This window comes from Eurosta solidaginis, chromosome 1 (assembly GCF_040869045.1).
Source record: "Eurosta solidaginis isolate ZX-2024a chromosome 1, ASM4086904v1, whole genome shotgun sequence".
Lineage (NCBI taxonomy): Eukaryota > Metazoa > Arthropoda > Insecta > Diptera > Tephritidae > Eurosta > Eurosta solidaginis.
This window is the reverse complement of record NC_090319.1, coordinates 138,106,683-138,125,651: the sequence shown is the minus strand read 5'-3', so window position 1 is coordinate 138,125,651 and position 18,969 is coordinate 138,106,683. Positions and strand designations below refer to the sequence as shown.

At 37.6% G+C, this 18,969-nt stretch overlaps 1 pseudogene; it reads left to right on the top strand.

The window, feature by feature from the left end:
- Positions 1 to 412: 412 nt before the first annotated feature.
- LOC137237938 (T-complex protein 1 subunit eta-like) lies at positions 413 to 18,288 on the top strand (annotated as a pseudogene).
- The last annotated feature ends 681 nt before the right edge of the window (positions 18,289 to 18,969 follow it).

The following is an 18,969-nucleotide window of genomic DNA, read 5'->3' as shown; positions in this document are numbered from 1 at the left end:
GTAACTCCTCGCCACGTTACGTAAGGTATTGATATTCGAAATTAATGTTTTGTTTGACAATTACATTGATCTCTCTCGTTTGCAAGCCTTTTTGTATTGCATACCTGCAACAGCTGATTTATTAAAAACAAGAATATGAACCACCCATTGTAAATTTTTGGGAATTGGGTCCAATTAAATGTAATCGTTTGCAAGGCTAAAATGCAATTTGTAGATGCTGGTCATCGTTTCCAGTGTCTAGTGTGTAAATTAACAACAGATGGTAAAAAAGTTTTTAAATTTTACTTGTGTTCATTGCTCCATATTTTCCTCAACAGTGCCAATTGAATATTTCCAACATTTGGGCCACACCGGACAGCGTGTCGATAAATATGAACGTCCTGAAATTATATTGGGTTCATGAGTTTTGTGTAAAAAATTTTTGGGTACCGATAGCTCTCAAGGTAAACCTCAACTCATATCCAACATCAATGCCTCGCAATCAATTGTGGACGCTGTACGCACTACCTTGGGTCCACCCAGTATGGAAAAGCATATTGTTGATTCCAGTGGTAAGGCCACAATTTCAAATGATGGTGCAACCATTATGAAACTATTGGATATTGTGCATCCAGCTGTAAAACTCTAGTCGACATCGCCAAATCTCAAAATGATGAGGTAAGTTTTTTGTTATATTAGAATGTGTAGAATAAAAATGTTTCTCTTATCAGGTCGGCGATGGCACCACTTCAGTAGTACTTTAAGCATGTGAAATCTTAAAACACGTTAAGCCATATGTTGAGGAAGGCGTGCGTGCACGTATTATCATTAGAGCTATACGTAAAACAATACAATTATGCATGATAAAATATGACATGGCTGTACATGTCGAAACGCCAATCAAAGGCACAAAAACGTGCTTTATTGGAAAAATGCTCTGCCACAGCAATGTCCTCCAAACTTATTCATCAACAAAAAGATTTCTTTTCTAAACTGGTTATGGACGCTGTACTTCTTTTGATGGACCCAAAGTCATACAAAAAATATAAAATCGCATTATTAAATATAGAATTGGAATTTAAGGCTGAGCGTGATAATGCTGAAGTACGTGTTTATAATGTTCAAGAGTATCAGAAAATTGTTGATGCTGAATGGCGTATTCTGTACAATAAACTAGCTAAGTAAGGCGCCAATGTTGTGTTATCTAAGCTGCTAATTGGTGATGTTGCTACACAGTATTTTGCAGATCGTGATATGTTCTGTGCTGTTAGTGTACCAGAAGAAGATTGGAAACGTACAATGAAAGCTTGTGGTGGTGATGTTATGACTACAGCTAATGATATTAATTCAAGTGTTTTGGGTCATTGTGATTACTTTGAAGAACGTCAAGTTGGTGGTGAAAGTTTCAACATTTTCCAAGCATTGGTGATTGGTTTGACATTTATGTTATTTTTATAGTTTATAGTTATTTAAAGATTGCGTTAATGGTAGAACATGTACATTGATTTTACGTGGCAGTGCAGAAAAATTTTTGGAAGAAACTGAACTTCGCTACATGATGCTATAATGATTGTTCGGCGTACAATTAAACATGATTCTGTTATTGCTGGTAAGTCAAAATACAAATTGAAAAAAAAAATATCTAATCTTAAATTGTTGAGTAATATTATGAAAAGATTGTGTCCAACTACGGAAGAAAAAACTATAAAATTTGTGTCAGTGAATTGATAATTATTGCTTTTGGTTGTTAGTTTTGAGGCATCGTCTTCGAGTGCCTTCTGATGTTGTTGTTGTTGTAGCAGTTCTTCGCCCCATCCAATACGTCTGACCAATCACAAATTGACATCAATGTCCTCTAACGGGAGTCCGAGGAAACTTGCTGTTTCAACAGGGGAGGACCATAATGAGAGGGGTGTTAGAGGCGTTGGTTCCACATTACAATTGAAGAGATGTTTGGTGTCATGTGGGGACACATGGCAAGCAGGGACATTTTGTATGTCGGGGTTGATTCTGGATAGGTAAGAGTTTAACCTGTTACAGTATCCAGATCGAAGTTGGGCTAGAGTGACCCCCATTTCCGTAGGGAGTGTGCGTTCCTCTTCTGCAAGTTTAGGGTATTGTTCTTTGAGTACTAGATTCACCGAGCAATTCCTGACGTAGAGGTCCGACGCCTGTTTATGGAGTTCACCAAGGACCTGCTTATGTTTTTTGGCTACTTACGACTGTGTTCTCAGGTGCCGTATTTCCTCATAGCGCTTACGGAGGTAACTCCTTAAGCCCCTGGGCGGTGTTGGTTTATCAATCAGATGTCTGTTGAGATGCCCAGGTTCCTGGGTATTCAACAGAAACTGTTTGGTTAGCATTTCATTTCTTTCCCTTATTGGGAGTATTCTCGACTCATTATGGTGTTCTGGGGAGATAAGGAGACAACCCGTGGCGGTCTGTAGCTTCTTCCAGTTGGTAATCTTTAGGCTTGGCGACCATATGGGGGATGCGTAGCATGCAATCGGCTGGCCAGCTGCTTGTAAATGGTAATAAGCGTTTCTGTATCTTTTCCGAAAGTACTGCCAGCAAGTGATTTGAGGATTTTATTTCGGCTCTGGGTTTTCGGTAAAATTGGGGTGCATGCTCACCAAAATGTAGATCCTGATCGAACGTCGGCCCAAGATTTTGAGGTGTAAGACAGTCGGTAGCGTGGTCCTTCTGGTGGTGAAGATAGCTATGGATATTTAGAAATTAAACAGAAATAGGGATAGGACACCGGTTTGAATATGTGTTTTTTTTTTAAGTTATTGCATAAAAAGCGTTGAGGATTTTTAATATCTTACGAGGTACCTTCGTACATGTTTCTGAGAATGAAGAATGAGACCTATTCAAACTCAATTTTAACCAGGACAAGGCCGCTGAGACTTTGCTAAAATTTAACATAAAATACCTTACCACTTTTTAGCACAACTCTCATTTTTGATTCTATTAAATTTTATAAAATGTTTCTCTACAGTTCAGCATATCTTTTGCCAACACCGGTTGGCGATGTGTTTGCGCAGGACCGTGCCTTCGCTACTTTATAATGAATGTCAATTCCCACCAATGGATATTGCGGCGCGCGATTGACCAACAAGACGATTCCACGACACCTTTGAGTATTCTTGATCTGAAAATTAATATGCAACGAATTTGTACAACAAACGAACAACACACACTGAAATAATCTTGATTAAAAAGTATCTAAGAATCGAATAATTCTAAGATTTTTCCTATGTTCCTATTCTAAGCTTTTTATGCTCTAATTAAAAAAATATTCAACAATCGCATAAAGCTTGGAAAGATTTCTAAAGCAATTCAATAGAAACGAATTTGTCAAATCACGAACAAAAAAATTGCATAAAGTACCCTCAATATAAAATTATTCCACTGAATGTATATATCGCATTCTAAACTAAAAAAATGTCAAACCTTAAAAAAATTTTAAATCGGTTTTTAAGTGTAAATCGATCCATGAAAGCATCGTGATTTAACTTATGTTTTTTTGGTAGTTAACGTTATCGTTTAGCCTGGTTTTGTTAAGAATTTTGTTATTTTTGTTGAATAAATCAACATTCAACACAAAGCTACTCTGATTATGAGTTGCAATACTTTTTGGTTTAGGTTGCGATATGTAAAATTACATATTTTTGTACACAGTTCTAAAATTAAAGGAAAAAATTTATATTTGTCTATTAATTAAATTATTAAAAAGATATCGTTATATTAATGATATAGAGAAGCGCCAACACGAATGCAAGTGGTTTCAAACCACTGGTAGGCAATTCATCACTTTAACTGTCAGAAAAATTGTTAAATTGTTCATTTTATGTAAAAAAATTTTGAAAGTTGCAATTGAAGTTCTGAAAGCTCGGGAATTTCAAATGAAGTTAAAAAAATTACAATTGAAGTTCGGAATTTTCAATAGAAGTTCAGTAAATTATAATTGAAGCTCAGGAATATCAACTGCAGTTCAGAAATTTACAACTGAAGTTCAGAAAATTACAATTTAAGTTCAATTATAATTTTCTGAACTACAGACAGAAATTCTGAACTTCAATTTAAATTTTCTGAACTACAAATAGAAATTCTGATCTTGAAATTAAACTTTCTGAACTTGAATTGAAATTTTTGAACTTCAATTGTAACTTTCGAACCTCAATTGCAGCTTTCTGAACTAAAATATAAAATGTATAGCATTAAAATTGGCGAATTACAAGTCAACTTACTCAAATTTTGAATTGCCTACTCGCGATTTGATGGTTTACTGCAACCAATAGTTCTGTTAGTTCTTCTCTTTTGTTTTCTATATCATTAATTAATTTATTTAAGTTTCCTTTAACTTTGTATGCATACAATCGCATACAATAAAATTTGTATTTATGGCTCACCAACAAGACTGAAAAACTATTCCTTCCTTATGACTTATAGTTAATAATTTACAACTATTATAAATTATCTAATATATTATAAAAATGTTGAATCAAAGAAATGTTACGAATATTAGCAAAACTAAGGGGTGCTGCTATCTCTAAGCCGATGCTAAGCAGCGCCTTGCATGCACTTCCATAGATCAATCATTATGTATCTACATAAACGACTCAATCATTAGCCGTGTTTTTTAACACGCGTATATCCGTTTATGCCTAAACTATATATGAACTGCTAAGCGACAAGCTTTAAATACACCTCTGAAACTGCTACGTATAAATTTTGTCCTACTAAATTTCAATACGCATTATACTCAGATGTAACTGAAATATGTGTCTTTGTTTCACCCTCTACACTAATTCTATGTATTCTATGTGTGTCCACAATTCATCGCAACTGATTCAGCTATATGTTATACCCTATGGCCATCACAGCGTTGTGTCTCCGCTTTTCAGTACACCTTGTTGCTGTAGCTAGTTGTTTAACCACAGCCGCTAGATGGGTCTCCTAAGAATTATCTAAGCGAGGATAGGCGTTTTTTTTCACGCGCAAACGAAACGTATACGCGCGTAAAAAAAAACACGGCTATTATGTCTACACATATGTAGGTACCCGCAGCTGAGAGCAACGCATAAGCACATGCAGATATCTTATTTGAAATGCTCTTAAAGGTATGCAATTGTGATTGTGGAAGTGTCGCCCACACATACAAGCGCATGGGGTATGAGAGAAGCTATAAAAATTATACAGCTGTAGTTGTAGCTGAGAAATTTATAACTAACTAAGTAAATTCTGGAAGCGCCTAGAAGATGCCACGAGGAAATCACAGAGTATAAAAGCATCAGTGGTAGAGGCGCTATGGGCAGACGCCTATCTAGCGAGCAATAGCAATATTATTTTGAAAATCAGTTTCATTTGAGCTATCAATCAGTTTGGTTATTAAGCAAGCTATTCGTTGCAAAGTATAAGTGTTATTGTGAAGTACTCTAATAAAGGCCATTTTTCCATAATTCAATATTGGAGTTATTTATTCAACAGTTTAGCGATATGAACGTTGGCAGAAAATAGCAAATAAGGGGAATTGCAGCAAATTCGTTACAATTGGTGTCAGAAAAGGAATGGTTAATAAATTCCAGAGTTGCAGAGCACAACAAGGACATGGCGAAGTTAAATGAATTTAGGATCCAGCAACTGAAAAAGGAGTTGGAAGCCCGTGGATTGAATACAATCGGCAATATACTCGAACTTCAGGCAAGACTACGAGAGGCAATGGAAGCAGAAGGAATTAACGTGGACGAGTATATCTTTTATCCTGATGGGGACGAGACAACAACAAAAATTGAAGAGAAGAACGGAAGTCCGAGTCCAGTCGCAAGCGGCGAGAATAATGCGATATTGGCTTTGTTATCACAGATATCGCCAAAAATGGAAACCCAGGAAACAAGCATAACAGAAATGTCATCACAAATATCCACAAATATGGCATCCCAACTGGAATCGCAGGAGACACGTTTAACATCCAAGATGGAAGAACAGAAGACCTATATGGCATCCAAGGTGGAATCACAGGAGACACGTATTGCAGAAATGTCATCTGAAATAACAACGAAGATGGAAGCACAAGAGGCACAAATATCCGAAATGTCGGCGCAAATTTCAGCACAGATATCATCGCAGATCTCTGCTGAACTGGAAGAAAAGAAAATAACGTATTTCCTCGAAGTTGGAGGCGCAAGATACAAAAATTTTACAGTTTGAAGAAAAAATCGAGGCCGAGGTGGAGGCTTTGAGAGGACGTATCGAGCATTTGCAACTAAATCGCCCTGCAATTTCAAAAGTAATCCAAAGGTAAAAACACCATCCTTTGGCGGTTCTGTTTCTTTCCAGGACTTTAAGCTACAATTTGAGAAGACGGCAACAGTGAACAACTGGAATACTGAAGATAAAGTTGCTACACTCTTCGTAGCATTGAAAGGACCAGCTGCTGAAATCATGCAGGCTATTCCCGAGGGCGAGCGGAACAACTACGAAACAACGAAGAGTGCTCTAGAGAGGCGATACGGAAGCGAACACAGGAAGCAGATACACCAAATAGAGTTGCAAAACCGTTACCAAAAAGCTAATGAGACTTTGCAAGAGTTTGCTTCGGATGTTGAAAGGTTGGCGCATTTGGCAAATGCGGACGCACCCGTGGAATACACCGAGAGGGTAAAAATCCAGAGTTTTATAAATGGCATACGGGACGTGAAACGAAGCGAGCCACATACGCAAACCCAAAGCCAACATTTGCTGAAACGGTATCACATATATTGACTCAGGAAACTACCTCCCTATTGAGTAAACCAGCATATAAGGCTCATCGTTTGGAAGTAGAAAGACCAGAGTGGGTAGACATAATTTTGGAAGCATTGAAGGGTACGCAGCAGAAGAATAATGATGCAGTCAAATGTTTTAAGTGTGGAAAGCCAGGGCACATTGCGCGTTATTGCAACACCAACCCTAACAGTTCCAACAATGTGGGTGGTCGTTAACGCTGAGCTGAAGGAGATGAGCAAATCTCCAAGTCCACTCAATCGTTAAACTAAAGAGAGTCAGCCGCAAGGGGCGACAGCTGGCTCCCTAAATTGAATGCCCCATAATGCCTATCTCACAAATTGGGAGAAGGTCAAGCAATCTTACTGTCGGAGGGCATGTGGATGGAAAGGATCGTTTACTGACTGTAGATACGGGTGCATCTCATTCCATCATTCGAGCGGATTTAGTCAACAAGAAGATAAGAGCATTGCATGGAGCAAGATTGCGTACAGCCACTGGAGAAGACACCACGGTTCTAGGTGAAGTAGCAGAAGTGTTTATAAACAATTAGTTTGCAAGGTATGGTGTACCAATGGAGTTACATTCTGACCAAGGCAGGAATTTCGGATCAGCTGTGTTCCAGGAAATGTGTAAATCATTGGGCATTCGAAAAACACGGGCAACTGCATTGCATCCTCAATCCGATGGAATGGTAGAACGATTCAATAGAACATTGGAGGAGCACTTAAGGAAAGTAGTAGACCAGTACCATAAAGAGTGGGATACCCGGTCAGCAGTGGCTTACCGATCAGCAGTGCATGAGACAACGGGCCAAACCCCTGCAAAAGTAATTTTTGGCAATGACCTTACTCTGCCAGCTGATTTGAAGTTTGGGAATTAAATCCTAACGTCATGGAATGCCCAAGTTTTATATCGTGGAGGGCGCCGCCTCCACATCGTTGCACTGGTGCCCATTTTTAAGTAAAAACTCTTCGAATGGGTTTTCAATAAATACTTTATTTATTTAATTGTTTTTAATAAACCCGAAATAAGAAAAAGAGAAGTTTTATTAAAAATTGCCTCCGAGCACTTAGTTGTACAAAAATGGAATGATGGTGGTGAAATATGAAAATGGCGAGGACACTATTGCCAATCGACATTTTCATATTTCACCCCACATATGTATTTTTTTCACTCTTACATGCTGTATTACAGCAGCTGAATACATAAGACCATACATTCTTTTATTCTTTCTAGCAATATGCACTGTTCCCAATGACATATGTGTATTGTGAGCAACGATGTTGCCAGATGGTTTATAAAAGATGATTTGGGGAATTTTACCCTTACATCACCCTTTTTGGGGAAAAGAAGAATTGACAAAGTGATCAGTTTTGTCACATTCTTCTCTCCCATAAACTTGTAAAAATTGTTGCGAACAAACGAATATATTTACATTAGGATGCTCCTCCCCTTTTGAATTCGTTGGTTCGGATCCATTTTTATTATTAATTGAAAAAAAAAATTAGAAGTTAAATACTGGCATTTTAGTTACATTTTGGTGTTTTATTAGAAGTAGCTTGAATGGAACCTAGCAATACTAATTCGAGTTTAATTTATTAGAATATATTGTTTGTTGCTTTTCTCTTCTTGTAAATGTTTACATTTTAATATGTATTCAACTTGAATTTTGTTAAAGTTATACATTTTTAATCTTTGCTGCTTTTGAAATATGTTTTTTGGTTTTTTTTTTTGTTTTTTTTGTTTGTAACTTAAGAAATACAATTTTGTTATAAATTATGACAATTTTTATGAAATATTATTTTTTTCTTTGAATACACAAAATGTTGTGCTATTTCCTGTTTTTTTTTTTAGCAGTTTTTGAGCGTTCGTAGCTGCTTAATGCTAGTACTAAAAAAAATGTTTGGGATTTTTCATCAAATTTAAAGTTTTTTCAAAGAATTAAAGTAATGTTAATTTACTTTACTTAGGCGCTTTTTATGTAAAACGTGTTCTTTATTTTTGATTTCATCGAGGTAGTTACATCAGGTTCGTTAATTTTAGTTATAGTAAACGGACCTTTTTATAAATATTTTCATGTTTGTGATGTGGTTCTTTCTGTAAAAGTACTTTATCTCGGATTTTGACAATTAACGGACGTGCCGTTTTATCATACAGATTTTTTCTTTGTAACTTATTTTTATTAATTAGGCTTTGTGCCAGTTTTTGCGTTTTCTGCATTCTATACTTAACTTCATTGGCACAGTTTTCGACATATAGATTGGGTCAATTTTTTCTTTAGTTAATTCATTAGGCAAAGTTACCTTTTTCCCAAAAACTAACTCGAAAGGCGAAAATTGATTGTCGAAAAATGTGCTACTCGTAGCATTGTGTAAGAAAGTAAAGAAATTGTTACGAATATTAGCAAAACTAAGGAGTGCTGCCAGCTCTAAGCCGATGCTAAGCAGTGACGTGAATGCACATCAATAATTCAATCATCATGTATATACATAAACGAAACAATAACTGCTCCTACATATATGTACCATGTACGTATACGAGCAGCGGAGAGTCAATGCACAAATACATGCATATATCTGAGATCATCCTATAAGTATGCAATGAGAAAAACTATAAAACTGTGCAATTGTAGTTACAGCTGAGAAGTTTGAGAGCTACTGGACCAGTAGATTCTAGAAGCACCTAGAAGATGCGAATGTTAAAATCAAAGAGTATAAAAGGCGACAGATGTAGAGCCGCTGAAATTCAGTTTGATTTGAGTTGTCAAGCAGTTTCGATTAAGAAGATATCTAGCGAGCAATAGCAGTATTATTTTGAATAGTAGAGTTTCATTTGAGCTATCAATCAGTTTGGTTATTAAGCAAGCTATTCGTTGCACAGTTTGAGTGTTATTGTGAAGTACTTTAATAAAGGCCATTTTTCCATTATTCAATATTGGAGTTATTTATTCAACAGTTTAGTGATACGAACTTAGCAAAAAGGCAAATAAGAGGAGTTGCAAGTAAATTCGTTACAATTGGTGTCAGAAGAGGAATTGTTGAATAAATTCCAGAGGACAACAAGGACATGGCAAAGTTCAGTGAATTGAAGATCCAGCAACTAAAGAAGGAGTTGGAGAGCCGTGGATTGAATACAAGCGGAGTTAAACTTGAACTTCAGGCACGGCTACGGGAGGCAATGGAAGCAGAAGGAATTGATGTGGAAGAGTATGTCTTTCATCTTGATGGCGAGGATACAACAAAAATTGATGAGAAAAACGAAACATCGCAGACGGTTACCAGCACAGACTTGAACATGATTTTAGATGCAATATCTGCTCAAACATCGACAGTGTTACCTCAACTGGAAGAGCAGAAGACATATATGGTATCACAACTAGAATCGCGGGAGACACGTTTAACATCCAAGTTGGAAACACAAGAGGCACGTATAACAGAAATGTCATCACAAATATCCACAAATATGTCATCACAGCTGGAAGAACAAAAGACATATATGGCAACCCAACTGAAAGAACAAGAGACACGCATAACAGTACAACTAGAAGCACAAGAGGCGCGTATATCATCAAAACTCGAAGCGCGCATGGACGAAAAAATAATGCAGTTTGAAGAAAAATTCGAGGCAGAGGTGGATGCGTTGAGAGGTCGTATACAGGAATTGCAACTTATTCGGCCGGCTGTTTCAGCAAGTAATACGAAGGTAAAAACTCCATCTTTTGACGGTTCTGTTCCTTTCCAGGTCTTCAAGCTACAGTTTGAGAAGACCGCAGCAGTGAACAACTGGAATGCAGAAGATAAAGTTGCTGCACTGTTCGTGGCATTGAAGGGGCCAGCAGCGGAAATCCTACAGACGATTCCCGAAGGAGAGCGGAACAATTATGAAGCATTGATGGCTGCTGTAGAACGACGTTATGGAAGCGAGCATAGAAAACAGATATTCCAAATTGAGTTGCAAAACCGCTACCAAAAAGCAAATGAGATATTGCATGAGTTTGCGTCGGATATTGAAAGGCTAGCACATTTAGCGAATGCGGATGCACCCGTGGAATACACTGAAAGGGTAAAGATTCATAGCTTTATGAATGGCATACGAGATGTGGAAACGAAGCGGGCTACATATGCGAATCCAAAACTAACATTTGCTGAAACGGTATCGCATGCTCTGATTCAGGAAACAGCGTCGCTTCTATGTAAGCCAGTTTTCCAAGCACGCCGTGTGGAAGTAGAAAGGCCAGAGTGGGTAGATACAATTTTGGAAGCACTGAAGGGATCTCAACAGAAGAATGCCGGAGTTATTAAATGTTTCAAGTGCGGCAACCCAGGTCACATTGCATGTCATTGCGATTTTGGTCCTAATAGTTCCAACAATGTGGGTGGCCGTAAACGCAAAGCTAGCGGAAATGAGCAAGAGCGTGTCGAATGTAAAGAACGAAAACTTGCCCCGGCTATTGAATGTCCTGTGATATCTGTGTCGCAGATTGGAAGGAAATCAAGCAGTCTTACCATCAGAGGGTATGTGGATGGTAAAGAGCGTGTACTGACTGTAGATAGGGGGGCATCTCATTCCTTGATTCGATCTGATTTGGTCTACAGGAGAGTAAAGTCATTACCTGGAGCAAGGTTGCGTTCGGTCACAGGCGAGTATAATCGAGTCCAAGGCGAAGTGGTATGTGAGGTATTAATTGGAAAAGTCATGGTTCTACACAAATTCGTTGTGGCGGAGATTGTTGATGAAGTCATATTGGGAGTGGACTTCTTGGTTGACCATGACATCAGGATCGATATGCGGAGAAACATTAATCGCTATAAGAACCAGGACATACCACTTAACTTTAGTTTGGAAAAAGGGTTCTGGTGGAAAAGACTCGGCAAAGACCACGAAAGTCAAAGGCAAAGGTTGATAGATCGAATGGGCCAAATAAATCAAAATCAAAAGTACCTGCGAGGGAAACACTGGCATTGACAAAACCTAAAAGACGCAGGAAAACGAAGCAACGAATTTCCGAGAAGGAATGCGAGGGTAGTTTCAAGCCAGAGCGCACTACTGTGGGGAAACGTGGGAACGATACTGATTATGCAAAGCAAATCCGTCCAGCGCAAGCTCTACGAAGTAATTCATCGGCCAAACAACAGAGTGTGAAGGAACGAACCAGGGTATTGAGTAGTACGATGAAACACAGGTACCATGAGAACAATAATTCGAAAGGTTTCTTGGCGGGAGATTTGATACTGTTATACAACCCTCACGGGCGGAAAGCTGTTCCATCCAAATTTCGGTGCAGTTGGGAAGGCCCGTACAAGGTTGTGAAGAAGATCAGTGATACCATCTACCGCATACAAAGCATTGAGAAACCACGGAGTAGAAGAGTGGTACATTTGGCGATGCTAGCAGCGTTTAGATCGAGAGATTTGTCTGATCGGGACGATCAGACTTAGGTGGAGGGCAGTGTTACGAATATTAGCAGAACTAAGGAGTGCTGCCAGCTCTAAGCCGATGCTAAGCAGTGACGTGAATACACATCAATAATTCAATCATCATGTATATACATAAACGAAACAATCAGCCCAATTCTAAACGAAAATTCCGTGCGAGTTTTTTCCTTCTCCCATTCCTCGTATTCTAAATAAAAATTCCTTGTGAGTTTTTTCACTTCTCCCTTTCCTCCTATTCTGAACAATGTTCGAAAAAGCGGAAACCGGTTATGGGAGAAAAGTAGGTATTATGAATGTGAGGGAGAGGGAGATTTCTCTACCATTTCATAGGAGTTTTTTCACTAGTTAAATTAAATAGTTAAAGAAATTGGTTCTTTTAAGAAAGAACACTTATTTGTACAAACTTGTGCTAAAATATGTATTTACATTCTACCCCAATATTCTCACTGTTAATACAACAACAACAACAACAACAACCACAATATTTATTTTAAGTCGAAAAGTATATCATAAGCAACGGTAGAGCTCTTGGTATACATATTTGATGCAGCCATCCAGAAATTGTGCAAGGATTTTTTAATAAGGCTTAAATAGATTTTGGCATATGAAGAAGTAGGAATTCAACTCAACTTGGCAGCCAGAAAATTGCTTTGCTGAACGAAAGCAGGCAACTCCGGCAGATTTGTGTTATGCGGCCGTCTTCTTTTTATGTTCCGCTGTTGATGTTGCTGTGGCACCAATTCATTACTAATTTCAGTGAATACCACATGAAATGCAATTAATACTGTGCATTGTTTATATTTTATTTCTTAATTTCCAACAAATTTGCAACAACAATTAAACTTTTCAATCTTTTAAACAAAATAAGAAATGTGCAACGAAATTTCAATTGACAAAACAGCTGACTTCGAAAATTCGAAATTCCTGTTCCCCAATTATTGTTCTCCCTAGGAGAACAGAATTGGAGGAATTTTTCCGCGGGAATAAAAAAATCCGCGAGAATAAAAATCCGCGAGAATATTTAGAATTGGTCTGAATAACTGCGTCTACATATATGTACCATGTACGTATACGAGCAGCGGAGAGTCAGTGCACAAATACATGCATATATCTGAGATCATCCTATAAGTATGCAATGAGAAAAACTATAAAACTGTGCAATTGTAGTTACAGCTGAGAAGTTTGAGAGCTACTGGACCAGTAGATTCTAGAATCGCCTAGAAGATGCGAATGTATAAAAGGCGACAGATGTAGAGACGCTGAAATTCAGTTTGATTTGAGTTGTCAAGCAGTTTCGATTAAGACGATATCTAGCGAGCAATAGCAGTATTATTTTGAATAGTAGAGTTTCATTTGAGCTATCAATCAGTTTGGTTATTAAGCAAGCTGTTCGTTGCACAGTTTGAGTGTTATTGTGAAGTACTTTAATAAAGGCCATTTTTCCATTATTCAATATTGGAATTATTTATTCAACAGTTTAGTGATACGAACTTAGCAAAAAGGCAAATAAAAGGAGATGCAAGTAAATTCGTTACAGTATTTTAAATAAACATCCCTATCAGAAAAAGTATCTTTCAAATATGCACGTAAGTATTCATTAAAAACTCTATGATTACGTTCAATTGTACCAACAGATTCGTGATGGTATGCAGTTGAAAAATTATGTTTAATATTTAAAATTTTGTTAATTCTTCGAATAATTCATTTTAAATTCTGTACCTAAATCTGATTTTATGGCATTCATTGTGCCGTATGTTAAAATGAATCCTTCAAAAATTGCTGAAGCGGTTGTTTTGGCACAGCGACTGTTACCAGGTATTTAGTCATGTCGCAAATCATGGTAAGTGCGAACTTGTTACCATATTTGGACTCAGGTAGGGGTCCTATTGTGTCAATTACTAGTAAATCGAATGGTTTACAAGGAGTTGGTGTTAAAACAAGTTTTTCTTTTGTTTTAGGTTTAACCTTGCTTAAAAGACAATCATTACAACTTTTGATATATTTCGATATATCACGAGTCATATCTTTCCAATAAAATTTTGTTCGTAGTTTTGCGTAAAGTCTTTTCATTCCGCAATGTTCACCAGAAATGGGATCATTATGGTAAATTTTCATTAGCTTTAATTTTGTATCTTCATCTGTTACTGTCTCCACTGGATCTGTTAAAATAATTCCTAATGATTTTAAAATTTTATTTCCAATATTTTTGAAATTTGTAATAGTGTGATGTTCGAACAAAATATCGTTTTTAGGCCATTCAATCTGCTTAATTTTGCGTTTGCCGGCTTCTGATTCAAGCCTCGAAAGTAATTTCTCTAACAACAAGCTCAAAACTAAGTAACTCGAGTTTTTTATGTTTCATATGCGCAAAAATTCTTAAACTTGTTATTTTATTATTTTTATCGTACGTAATTTCAGATCTTATCCATGGATCTTTTTTCGAAAAATTAAATGAAAATTTGTCGTAAACGTGTAAAGTAAATTGTTTTTCATCGTTTTTGTCTGTTTTCCTAAGAAGGTTATTGTCGTTTTGCCGTCTTGTCATTGATCTATTCTGTACTGCCAAAATTTGTTTGTTCGATTCCTTAATCTCATCAATTGTAATACGCTACAGTGCATCAGCACCAACGTTTGATTTACCCTTAATATAAACTATAGTAGAGTTATATTCCGCTAATTCTAGCCTAATTCTTGAAAGTTTTGAAGAGGGAAAGATGAAATTTGTGCCATAAACATATGGTCGAAATTGCTTTATTGCGAAATAGATAGCTAGGAGCTCCAATTCTATAATTGGTTTTTTCTGCTCTGCTTTATTAAATGCTTTAGAAGCGAAACAAATTGGTAAATCACTACCTTGCTGTTCTTGACTCAAAGTAGCGCCACATCCAGTTGTGGAAGCATCAACGGTAATGATGAATTGTTTTGTAAAATCTGGGTATTGAAGTAATTTTGGTGAAAGTAATGCTGCTTCCAAAGATAAAAATGCTCTATCGCAATAAACATCCCATACAAAATTCAACTCTTTTTCTGCTTAATCGATTTAGAGGCGCTGCTAGAGACGCAAAATTAGGTATAAACCATCTGTAATAGTTTGCAAACGCGACGAATCGTCGTATCGCGTCTCTATCAGTCGGTTTTGTATACTCTTCAATTGCGTTTATTTTGGAGTCGTCTGGCAACAACCTTTGGCTGAACATTTATGACCTAAAAAATTTATTTCTGTTCGTAAAAAGTTGCATTTATTTGAGTTAAGTTTGAGATTGAAAGACCCACAAGTATCGAAATTTTTAATGTGGTGTGCTTCACTACAACCTATGACGATAATATCGTCGACGTACAAAAATGCGACGTTGGGTGGTATACCCGAAAAAGCTATTGTCATCATTTGTGAGAATGAATTTTGTGCTATGTTATGGTCCACTTGGGAGAGTCACCCTTGGAACGCACCAGTTGGCTAGTGATAGGGAAAAGGTTAGGATTCACTCTCACTCATGTCTGCCTGGGTGGTTAAAACTAATATTTATTATCTTCGCGCAGGTAGCATCACGAAAGAATCCAATGGTGTTGGAAAATTCCCAATAACAGCAACCACCAGGGCGCAACTATACAAGGTGACAGCTGAATTGTAGCTTTTATACGATTTGACACATCAACTTTCAGCACAGTACGATGTTGACATTAGTCTAACGGTTCACAAAAACCAAGTATATTGAACTTTTAATGATGGCTGCAGGAATGTCACCGTGACTACCAACTTGTATGGTTCCACCATGGCAACCACAGTTAAATCATACGATTTAACGGCGCCGTTCCACAGCGCAGTCGCAATAATAGAATGGACTTTTTTTTTGCTAACGGATGACTGCGTGGTGGAGGTTTTTTTTCTCAGAAAGACTTATTAAGTGGATGGCACGCGTCGGCTAAAGTCCGTTTTTTCGCTCGTTCGTCAAGTTGTATTGAAAATTTTGCAGCCGAAATTGGCATCAAATCGTGCACAGACAAATTAATTTCCTTATATTATTTGACAAAACTATTAAACAAGAACCTACTGAAAAAAAGTGAACATAAGAAAACACATTTGCAGTGAAATGCGTTTAATTGAAATGTATTTTAGAGAATAATAGTGCAAACGTATACAGAAAATTAAGCTATGCGAAGAGCGGAAATAGATGCATACAAAAAAATGCAAAACCCCAAAGCAAGCAATATCAAAGTCCTGTGTGAATAAAAATCATATTGTTACGAATATTAGCAAAACTAAGGGGTGCTGCTATCTCTAAGCCGATGCTAAGCAGTGAATTCACATCAATAATTCAATCATTATGTCTACACATATGTATGTACGTACACGCAGCGGAGATGAGATTCCCAAACACATGCAGACATCTTATTGAGATGCTCCAAATGCAGGCAATTATAATTGTGGAGGTGTCGCTCACACATACAAGCGCATGGGGTGTGAGAGAAGCTATACAAATTATACAATTGTAGTTACACTGAGAAGTTTGAGAGCTGATGGACTAGTAGATTCTGGAAGCGCCTAGAAGATGCAACGTTGAAATCAGACAGTATATAAGGCAACAAGTGTAGAGGCGCTGGAATTCAGTTGGATTTGAGTTGTCAAGCAGTTTCGATTAAGACGTTATCTAGCGAGCAATAGCGGTATTATTTTGAATAGTAGAGTTTCATTTGAGCTATCAATCAGTTTGGTTATTAAGCAAGCTATTCGTTGCACAGTTTGAGTGTTATAGTGAAGTACTTTAATAAATGCCATTTTGCATTATTACAAATTGGAGTTATTTATTCAACAGTTTAGTGATTCGAACTTAGCAGAGGATTGCAAATAAGAGGATTTGCAGCAAATTCTTTACAATATATAAAGGAAATAACAATAAAAACTTGATGAAATCTACAATTATATATATAAAGCAGCAGAAAATTGAAGCATTTGGATACAGAACAAGCAAATAACAAAACATCTCCAAGTGAAATGTGCGCCTCCATCAGTTAGTTTGAGCTCCAAAATCTATGCACGAATGTCTTAGATTCAAAACCGCTGATTTATAACGAATCTTTATTACCGATGGGGCAAAAAAAAAATTTAACCCTTTAAACTGAAAAAAGTGAAGGAAAAGTTATCGATTTTCCTTTTTGTCTGCTCTCAATTCGGCGTCATTATCGTTTGTACATTTTGTTTGAAATTTGTTGGAATAACTCAAAATTTTCTTGTTTATAAATTGGTGCGTGTCAAAGCAGCGAACAAATAATTGACGTTTTTTGTGCGTTAGGCTTCGCCTCTTGAAAGCATCGGGTTTAGTGCATCCCACAGAAATCAGAGCTCGCGTTCGTCCATAAGCCATCTACTCAAATTTTATTCCGCCGCGCTCGTCTGGACAGAGAAGAACGTAGGTGGCACCATTGCACAATTAGTGAGTGCGACCGTGAATTAGGTGGAGAGATGCCTATGAGAAGATCAGTGTATATACTTATATGCAGGATACCGCGTAAGGGTGCCAAACCATCAGACAAATACCAACAGTGTACAAACAAAACGCATCTCATGCCATAATGGATGTTCCCACCCTTTTAATGGTGTAACTTGTTTAGTTTTGTCCTAAACGATGGAAGAAGCAAGTCCCAGGCACAGTGAAATCTGGAAAACAACCATAATTCTATAAGAAAAATAAAACGCGTATTGCAATATAGTATATACATAGGACTATTCTTGGTTTGCTCAAAGTGCAATGCTTAACACGTAGTGTGATCAAATTAAGTTGTATGTAACAAATGTAAATCGCGTTATAGACTTAACGTTGGACGTTAAAAGTTAAGATGCTACGATGATCAAAACCACTACAACGAATTCAATGGGTGCCCATAAGCAACGCCACCCTCTGCCACCACCAATGCTGCACCAGCGACATCACTAACACGAGCTACTATTATCAATAGCACCAACACCACGGCGCCAACATCGCGCGCTATCGCCACTGTAGCACAACCACCACCAACTGCGCCAACCACGAGTGCAACAGCCACCATATCGGCGGCGCCAACCGAACGCGCAACCACCGCTGGCAGCACGAACACCGCGCAGCGATAACCATCCATCTACAACAGCTACAACAACAACAAGCAAGGCCGCCGAATATAGGCCTGCTGCATCACCACCAGCCTCTATAACAACACCAGAAGGGCCGCTGAACATAGGCCTGCTGCAACAGCACCAGCTTCAACAACATCTAATGGGTGAGTTAGTTCCGTGATACGGAATTGTAAGATCGTTAGTCACATGTGTCTAAGGCTAGATAAATATACAACAAAACAAAGAAGACATTTATGAATATTGTAATACATTGCGCTTTAGCCACAACAACAGCAGGCCGCCGAATATAGGCCTGCAGCAAACACCACCAGCCCTTATAACAACACCAGCAGGGCCGCTGAACATAGGCCTGCTGCAACAGCACCAGCTTCAACAACATCTAATGGGTGAGTTCGTTCCGTGATACGGAATTGTAAGATCGTTAGTCACATGTGTCTAAGGCTAGATAAATATACAACAAAACAAAGAAGAAATTTATGAATATTGTAATACATTGCGCTTTAGCCACAACAACAGCAGGCCGCCGAATATAGGCCTGCAGCAAACACCACCAGCCTCTATAACAACTTTAACTTCTAATTTTTTTGCAAATTGATCTGAAAATCAAAATTAAAGCATAGTAAAATAAAATAAAATATAGTAAGATAATGAAGTGATAGTACTATTAAGATAAAATAA